The following is an 8,665-nucleotide window of genomic DNA, read 5'->3' as shown; positions in this document are numbered from 1 at the left end:
TTGAGCTAGAGAGGCAGAGAGGGGTGGGGAAGGTAGTCAAGAGTAAGACCAATGTCGGAGCAATTAAAATTGGGGATGCACATGAGGACAGAATTGGATTAGCACAGATATCCCGGAGCGCTGTGCGGCTGAAGGAGATTAAAGTGATAGGGCCATGGAGGGATTTGTAAACAAAGGAAGGGGGAGAAAATGCAATCAATGAGTTGCTTGACTGGGAGGCAATGTCACTCACCCATAACAGAGCGAGGGGGGAATTGGGCTACCTGTGCGTTACAACACGGGCAGAAGGGTTTCGGATGGCCTCCTGTTTACTGGTGTAAAATGTAGGAGCTGAGAAAGAAGCACATTGGAATAACTTAGTCTAGAGGAGGCAAAAACATGAATGAGGGTTCCCGCAGCGGATCAGCCGAGACAGGCGTAAGTTCAGGTTCCGTTAAAAGCTGGAAGTAGGCCATCTTACCCATGACATGAATGTACAACACAGGCTCAAATGTGGTTGACTCTTAACTGCCCCCTGAAATAGGCTAGCAAGCCATTCGATTCAAGGGCAGATGGGGAAGGGCAATGAAGGCTGACCTTGTCGGAGATGCACCGATCCCCCCATGACATTTAACATTTGGAAAATGTGAATCTGCAGTTGTGGCGAGGCTGGCTGAATCTCAGAATGCGGACAAGGAGAACGATGGGTGGGGTCAGTAGCTTAAGGCAAAATGGAATTGGATCGGGGATCGAGAACAACGGCCTCAGTCTTTCCCAAAACTGGATGTGGGGTAGGGAGCATCGCAGGGGTTGGGAGAAGTGACGCTGAAAGCTCCCATGTCGCCTTTGAATCGGGTCACTGAGGGGCAACGCACTGCTGAGGAATAGGATGGGGCCAAGGGGAAATCCTTGGCAGCGCCAGAGATAAGGCTCTGGCAGCAGGAGGTGAAGCAATTCCAACTGATTTGCTGGCTACCATGAGCTTTTTCTTATTCATTCATGGGATATGGGCATCACTGACTAAGCTGGCATTTATTGCCCATCCCTAATTGCCCTTGTTCAGAGGGTCAGGAGTCACATATAGGCCCAGGCCAGGTAAGGACAGAAGATTTCCTTCGCTAAAGGGCATTAGTGAACCAGATGGGTTTTTAGAATTTCAGACCTTCAATTCCAGGCTTTTATTTAATTCAATTCAATTTGCTACGGGGAGAATTTGAACCCAGATCCCCAGAACATTACCCTGGGTCTCTGGAATACCAGGATAGGGACAATGCCACTATGGCACCGACTCCCCCTATTAAGGCTTAGATTAAGAATAGGAAGACGTGAGAGATAGCCATCCCAGCTGGATGTTAGTAAAGGGGCGTTGCAAGGGTGGATGTCAGGAGCTGCAGGCAGGTCGAGAAACCCCGAACAATCAACCCCCACAACACAGAGCCCACAAATCCCACTTAGGCCCCAAACCGCACTTTCACTGAACCCACAAATCCCACTGAACCCACAAATCCCACTAACACTGAATTCCCCAAATACCATGATCACCAAACCCACAAATCCTGCTAACATAAACCCCCAAATACCACTTTCATTGAACCCACAAATCCCACTGAACTCCTAAATCCCTTGAACACCAAACCCACAAATCTCACTCCCACTGAATCCCCAAATACCACCAACACTTTGGCCTCAACCTGCTAAAACTGAACCCCCAAATCCAACTAATACTGACCCCACAAATCCTACTAACACTTAGGCCCCAAATCGCACATTCACAGAACCCACAAATCCCACTAACACTTAGGCCCCGAACCACACTTTAACTGAACCCACAAATCCCACCGAACCCCTAAATCCCGCTAACACCGAACCCACACATTACATCCTACTGAACTCACAAATCCCACTGAACTGCGAAATCCCGATAACACCTAGGCCTCAAACCGCTAACGCTGAACCCCCAAATCCAACTAACACTGTACCCACAATCCAACTAATACTGAACCCAAAATCCAACTAACCCTGAACCCCCAAATCCAACTAACTCTGAACCCCCAAATCCAACTAACACCGAACCCCCAAATCCAACTAACACCAAAACCCCAAATCCAACTTACACCAAAACCCCAAATCCATCTAACATTGAACCCCCAATCCAACTAACACCGAACTCCAAATCCAACTAACACCAAAACCCCAAATCCCACTTACACCAAAACCCCAAATCCATCTAACAACGAACCCCCAAATCCAACTAACACTGAACACCCCATCCAACTAACACTGACCCAACAAATCCCACTAACACTGAACCCCAAATCCAACTAACACTGAACCCCAAATCCAACTAACACTGAACCTCCCATCCAACTAACACTGAACCCCCAAATACAACTAACACTGACCCCACAAATTGTATTTTCACAGAACCCACAAATCCCACTAACACTGAGCCTACAAATCCCACTGAACCCGTAAATCCCACTAACACTGAACCCCTCCATCCAACTAATACTGAGCCCCCAAATGCCACTAACACAGAACCCATAAATCCCGCTAACACCTAGGAACCAAACCGCACTTCTCTGAACCCCCAAACCTGACTATCACTGAACCCACAAATCCCACTAACACTGAACCCCCAAATACCACTAACACATAGTCCCCAAACCACACTTCCACTGAGACCACACATCCCAATAACACTTCGGCCTCAACCCACTAACACTGAACCCCCCATATCCAACTAACACTAACCCCACCAATTCTACTCGCACTTAGGCCCCAAACCGCGCTTTCATTGAACCCACAAATACCACTGAACTGGTAAATCCCACTAACACTTAGGCCTCAAACCTCTAACACAGGACCCCCAAATCCAACTAACACTGTACCCCTGATCCAACTAACACTGAACCCCCAAATCCAACTAACATTGAATCCCCAATCCAACTAACACTGAACCCACATATCCCACTGGCACTGAACTCACAAATACCACTGAACCCCCAAACCCCACTAACACTGAACCCACAAATCCCACCAGACCCCTAAATCCCAAACTGCACTTCACTGGACCCACAAATCCCACTAACAGTTAGGCCCCCAACCACACATTCACTGAACCCACAAATCCCACTGAACCCCACAATCCAACTGACACTGAGCCCACAAATCCCATTAACACCTTGGAACCGAACCACACATTCACTGAAACCCCAAATCCTACTGAAGCCCCAAATCCTACTGAAACCCCAAATACCACTAACACTGAACCCACAAATCACACTAACACCTAGGAAGCAAACCACACTTCACTGAACCCACAAATCCCACTGAAACCCAAAATCCCACTAACACTGAACCCACAAATTCCACTGAACCGCTAAATCCTGCTAACACTTGGGCCTCAATCCCATAACAATGAACCCACAACTCCAACTAACACTGAAACCACAATTCCCACTAACACTTAGGCCCCGAACCACATTTCACTGAACCCACAAATCCCACTGAACCCCGAAATCCCACTGGCACTGAGTGGCAATGCACAGCTGAGAAATAGGATGGGGCCAAGGGGGAAATCCTTGGCAGCGCCAGAGATAAGGCAGCAGGAGGTGAAGCAATTCCAACTGATTTGCTGGCTACCATGATTCGATAGAGAAAGAGTCTTGCTGCTCTTCAATGAAGAGGGAGTGTCACTGCTCTTCGATAAATAGAGAGCTTCGCTGCTCTCCGATGAAGAGTGTCTTGCTGCTCATCGATGGAGGGAGAGAGAGTCTCACTGTTCTTCAATAGAGAGAAAGTCTCGTTGGTCTCCGATGGAGAGAGAGCCTCGCTGTTCTTCGATGCAGAGGGATAGAGTCTCATTGCTCTTCGATGGAAAGAGAGAGAGAGTCTCGCTGCTCTTTGATGGGAAGTCTCACTGCTCTGTGCTGGAGAGAGAAAGAGTCTCGCTGCGCTATGAAGGCAAGAATGTCTCATTACTTTTCGATGGAAAGAGAGAGTCTCACTGCACTTCGATATCGAGAGTGTCTCACTGCTCCTCGACGGAGAGAGTCTCACTGCACTTCGATATTGAGAGTGTCTCACTGCTCCTCGACGGAGAGAGTCTCACTGTACTTCGATATTGAGAGTGTCTCACTGCTTTTCGATGCAGAGAGAGTCTCGCTGCTCTTCGACGGAGAGAGAGTCTCGCTGCTCTTCGATGGAGAGTGTCTCGCTGCTCTTTGGTGGAGAGGGAGAGTCTCACTGCTCTTCGATATTGAGAGAGTCTCACTGCTCTTTGATATTGAGAGAGTCTCACTGCTCTTTGATATTGAGAGAGTCTCACTGCTCTTTGATATTGAGAGAGTCTCACTGCTCTTTGATATTGAGAGAGTCTCACTGCTCTTCGATAGAGTCTAGCTGTTCTTCAATGGAGAGAGACAGAGTCTCACAGCTCTGCGATGGACAGAGTGCCTGGCTGCTCTTTGATAGAGAGAGGGTATTTTGCCGCTCTTCGATAGAAAGAGAGTTTGGCTGCTCGTCGATAGAGGGAGAGAGTCTCGCTGTTCTGCGATAGAGAGTCTCACTGCTCTTTGATGGAGAGAGAGCCTCGCTGCTCTTGGATGGAGAGAGAGAGAGAGAGTCTCACTGCTCTTCGAAGGAGAGGGAGTCTCACTGCTCTTTCATGAGGAGAGAGAGTCTCGCTGCTCTTTGATGGAGAGAGTGAGAGAGTCTTGCTGCTTTTCACTGGAGAGAGTCTCGTTACTCTTTGATCGAGAGGGTCTCGCTGCTCTTCGATGGAGAGAGTCTCGCTGCTCTTTGATGGAGAGGGAGAGTCTCACTGCTCTTCGATATTGAGAGAGTCTCACTGCTCTTTAATATTGAGAGAGTCTCACTGCTTTTTGATAGAGTCTCACTGCTCTTCGATAGAGAGAGTCTAGCTGTTCTTCAATGGAGAGAGATAGAGAGCTTCAGTGCTCTTCAATGGCGAGAGAGAGAGTCTCACAGCTCTGCAATGGAGAGAGAGATAGAGAGCTTCAGTACTCTTCAATGGAGAGGGAGAATCTTGCTGCTCTTCGATGATGGGAGATAGAGAGTCTCACTGATCTTCGACACAGAGAGAGTCTTACCTCTCATCGATGGAGAGGGAAAATCTCGCTGCTCTTCGATGATGGGAGATAGAGAGTCTCACTGCTCTTCGACAGACAGAGAGTCTCTTCGATAGAGAGGGAGAATCTCGCTGTTCTTCAATGGAGGGAAAGCTGCTCTCCGATAGAGAGAGTCTCATTGCTCTTCGACAGATAATCTCGCTGCTCTTCGATGGAGGGAGAGAGACTTGCTGATCTTCCATGGAAAGAGAGAGTCTCACTGCTCTTTGGCAGAGAGAGAGTCTTGCTGCTCTTCCTTGGAGAGAGGGTCTCGCTGCTCTTTAATGGAGAGAGAGTCTTGATGCTCCCCAATAGAGAGAGTCTCGCTGCTCTTCGATGGAGAGGGAGAATCTCGCTGCTCTTCGATGGAGGGAAATAGAGATTTTCGCTGCTCTCCGATAGAGTCCCATTGCTCTTTGACAGAGAGAGAGTCTCCCTGCTCTTTGATGGAGTGAGGCTCTCGCTGCTCTTTGATGGAGGGAGAGAGACTTGCTGATCCTCCATGGAGAGAGAGAGCATCGCTGCTCTTCCTTGGAGAGAGGGCCTCGCTGCTCTTCAATGGAGAGAGAGTCTCGCTGCTCCCCAATAGAGAGTATGACTCTCTGCTCTTCGATGGAGATAGAGACTTGCTGCTCATCGATAGAGAGAGTCTTCCTGCTCTTTGAGGGAGGATGTGTCTCGCTGCTTTTTGATAGAGAGAGAGCCTTGCTCCTCTTCAATGGAGAGTGTCTCACTGCTCTTCGATAGAGAGAGTCTCATTGCTCTTCAATGGAGAGAGAGGGAGTCTCGCTGCTCTTTGATGGAGAGTCACATTGGTCTTCGATAGAGAGAGAGTCTCACTGCTCTTCAATGGAGAGAGAGAGAGAGTGCACTGCTCTTCAATGGAGAGAGAGAGTGCGCTGCTCTTTGATGGAGAGAGAGAGAGCCTCGCTGCTCTTCGATGGTGGGAGAGCCTCACTGCTCTTCGATGGAGAGAGAGCCTCGCTGCTCTTCAATGGGGAGAGTGTCTCACTGCTCTTCAATGGTTTGAAAAGGGTCCCTGCATTCAGCATATATACTGTATATGTTTGCAACAAATATCTTCTTTATCCAATAAATTTTAAAGCACAGTTGGTGAGCTATGTCAGTGCAGCAGCTGTTTGATACAAATTCTTTGTGAGATTGGCACCTGTATCACACAAACATCACCTGGAGGAACCTTTGTTATCTGTATAATTGATGGGAAGTCATTAACAGTAAGGACCGGGTGCATTTTTCACAATGCACTTCAACCACACCCATTCTTGTTTACTGGCACCGAGCAGAGTGAGATTGTGGGATTCATTACAGGCAAGAATTGAACTCCGGGTTTATGTGCAGTTGTTAACAAGATTGGTCGTGTATACATTAATTCAGCGTTAGCATCGAACGCACCTCGACCCAGACAAATCCGGTGGTACCAGTTAAAGGGACCAGTGACCCTGATACCTATCACCGTACACAGGGAGTGACGAGTCTCTTAGGTATGTGCTTGTGTGAAAACTGCTCATGCTGTCTTATGCCCAGCTCTTTCTCTGTTTGTTCCTACCTTTCACTGAACTTTTTGTCAGACTGAAGCAACTCAGTCACTAGATGTTCTGTGCCAGATTCCTGTAGATGTTTTGAGTGCTGCAATTCCTCCTCAGTTACTGTGTGACAGACCCAAGGGGCTGAAAAACCTCTTCCTGTGTAATAGGCTTTTGGGGCTGATTGACCTTCTCCTGTTCCTGTGTAACAGGCTCTAGGGGCTGAATAACCTCCCCCTGTTCCTGTGTAATAGGCTTTTGGGGCTGATTGACCTTCTCCTGTTCCTGTGTAACAGGCTCTAGGGGCTGAATAACCTCCCCCTGTTCCTGTAACAGGCTCTAGGGGCTGAATAACCTCCCCCTGTTCCTGTGTAATAGGTTCTAGGGGCTGAATAACCTCCCCCTGTTCCTGTGTAACAGGCTCTAGGAGCTGAATGACATCCTCTTGTATTTGTATCCCAAATCGAGTCAAATAATCTTAATCTGAAAAATAATTCCTCTTGCATTTTCTGGATTCCACCAAACCCAACTTGTTTATTTTATTTTACAGGTGCTTCGAGCATGAAGATATTTTCTCAAAGAAACTTTTGTTTGAAATCATTTCTCAAAAGGAAATGGTTGTTGTTGCCCCCTTGTTAATCTTTCCTCTGATCAGATATTTAAGCCAATACGGTGTTGAACATTGGCATTCTGCAAAGTTAAATGACCATTCCTTCCTCATGCTGCCCAACAGCAGCTGTGACACCAGTCCCCCATTCCTGGTCCTTCTGGTCACCAGTGCCCAAGACCAGTTGGAAGCTCGCTCGGTCATTCGCCAGACCTGGGGGCGAGTGCGGACAACCCATGGCAAGAGGGTGGTGAGCTACTTCCTGCTCGGGTACAGCCGAGAGCATCAGGAGCAGCTGCTGAAAAAAGTTCACTGCACAAGGACATCATCCAGAAAAATTTCACCGACACTTATTACAACCTGACCACCAAGGTGCTGATGGGCCTGGAATGGGTGAGCCGATTCTGTCTGTCCACCTCCTTCGTGATGAAAACCGATTCCGACATGTTTGTCAACACCGACCACCTGACCAAGCTCTTGTTGGGAATGAATCACATGTATATCTTCACCGGCTTCATCATGAGGAATTTTGGACCTGTCAGGGAGAAATCCAGTAAATGGTACGTCAGCGAACAGGAATATCCTCAGGAAACATACCCACCATTCTGCTCCGGCACTGGGTACATGCTTTCGGCCGATGTTGCCCACCGAGTCTGGAATATTTCCAGGACGGTCCCCCACTTTAAACTGGAGGATGTTTACGTCGGGCTGTGCTTGGCGGAGTTGAAGATCACACCAGTGGAAATCCACTCGGAGCAGAAGTTCCACAATTGGAATGTGAAGTTTTCTGTTTGCGGCTTCCGTAAACTCGTCACCTCTCACAGGGTGACACCCTACGAGCTGCTGATCTACTGGAAAGCACTGGAGGATGCAGCAGACGAGGCCTGTCCTGGAGATGGGTGAAGGGGGCCATCTTGAAGAGGCTTTTCACTGACACCTTCAAATAAGCGTGTTATCTTTGCAGGGCAACAGAAACAGCATGCCTTATGGAAGTCAATTACCCAACTAAACTGTGTAATCTGGTTTGTTTATATACATACATACGTACATACACAAATGGCCACAAGAGGGTGCTATTTCACCCCTCCCTCCATTAAAAATGTGCACAATATTCAACATTTCTCAGAACTTATATAGATATGTTTTGCATTTATTTACAAATCCAACTTTGCTACTAGTTGAATAAAAATAAATTAAACTTATTTTTATCTGAATGCATGAAGCATCTCTAATAAGATAGATGAATTAGTGGCACAGATACAGATAAATGATTTAGATCTAATCACCATTACAGAAACACGGTTACGATGTGTTTGGGGGTTCAGTGATAGTGGGATTTGTGGATTCAGTGGTAGTGGGATTTGGGGGTTCAGTGATAGTCGGTTGGGGTTCAGTGAAAGTGG

The 8,665-nt window shown here is 47.7% G+C and overlaps 1 pseudogene; it reads left to right on the top strand.

Annotated features, from left to right (window-relative positions):
- Window positions 1-378: 378 nt before the first annotated feature.
- LOC144676516 (beta-1,3-galactosyltransferase 5-like) lies at window positions 379-8,165 on the top strand (annotated as a pseudogene).
- The last annotated feature ends 500 nt before the right edge of the window (window positions 8,166-8,665 follow it).

The sequence above is a fragment of the Cetorhinus maximus genome, unplaced genomic scaffold (assembly GCF_964194155.1).
Source record: "Cetorhinus maximus unplaced genomic scaffold, sCetMax3.hap1.1 HAP1_SCAFFOLD_1658, whole genome shotgun sequence".
Classification (NCBI taxonomy): Eukaryota; Metazoa; Chordata; class Chondrichthyes; order Lamniformes; family Cetorhinidae; genus Cetorhinus; species Cetorhinus maximus.
Note: the sequence above shows the minus strand (reverse complement) of the source record. Positions and strands in the feature narration are given on the sequence as shown.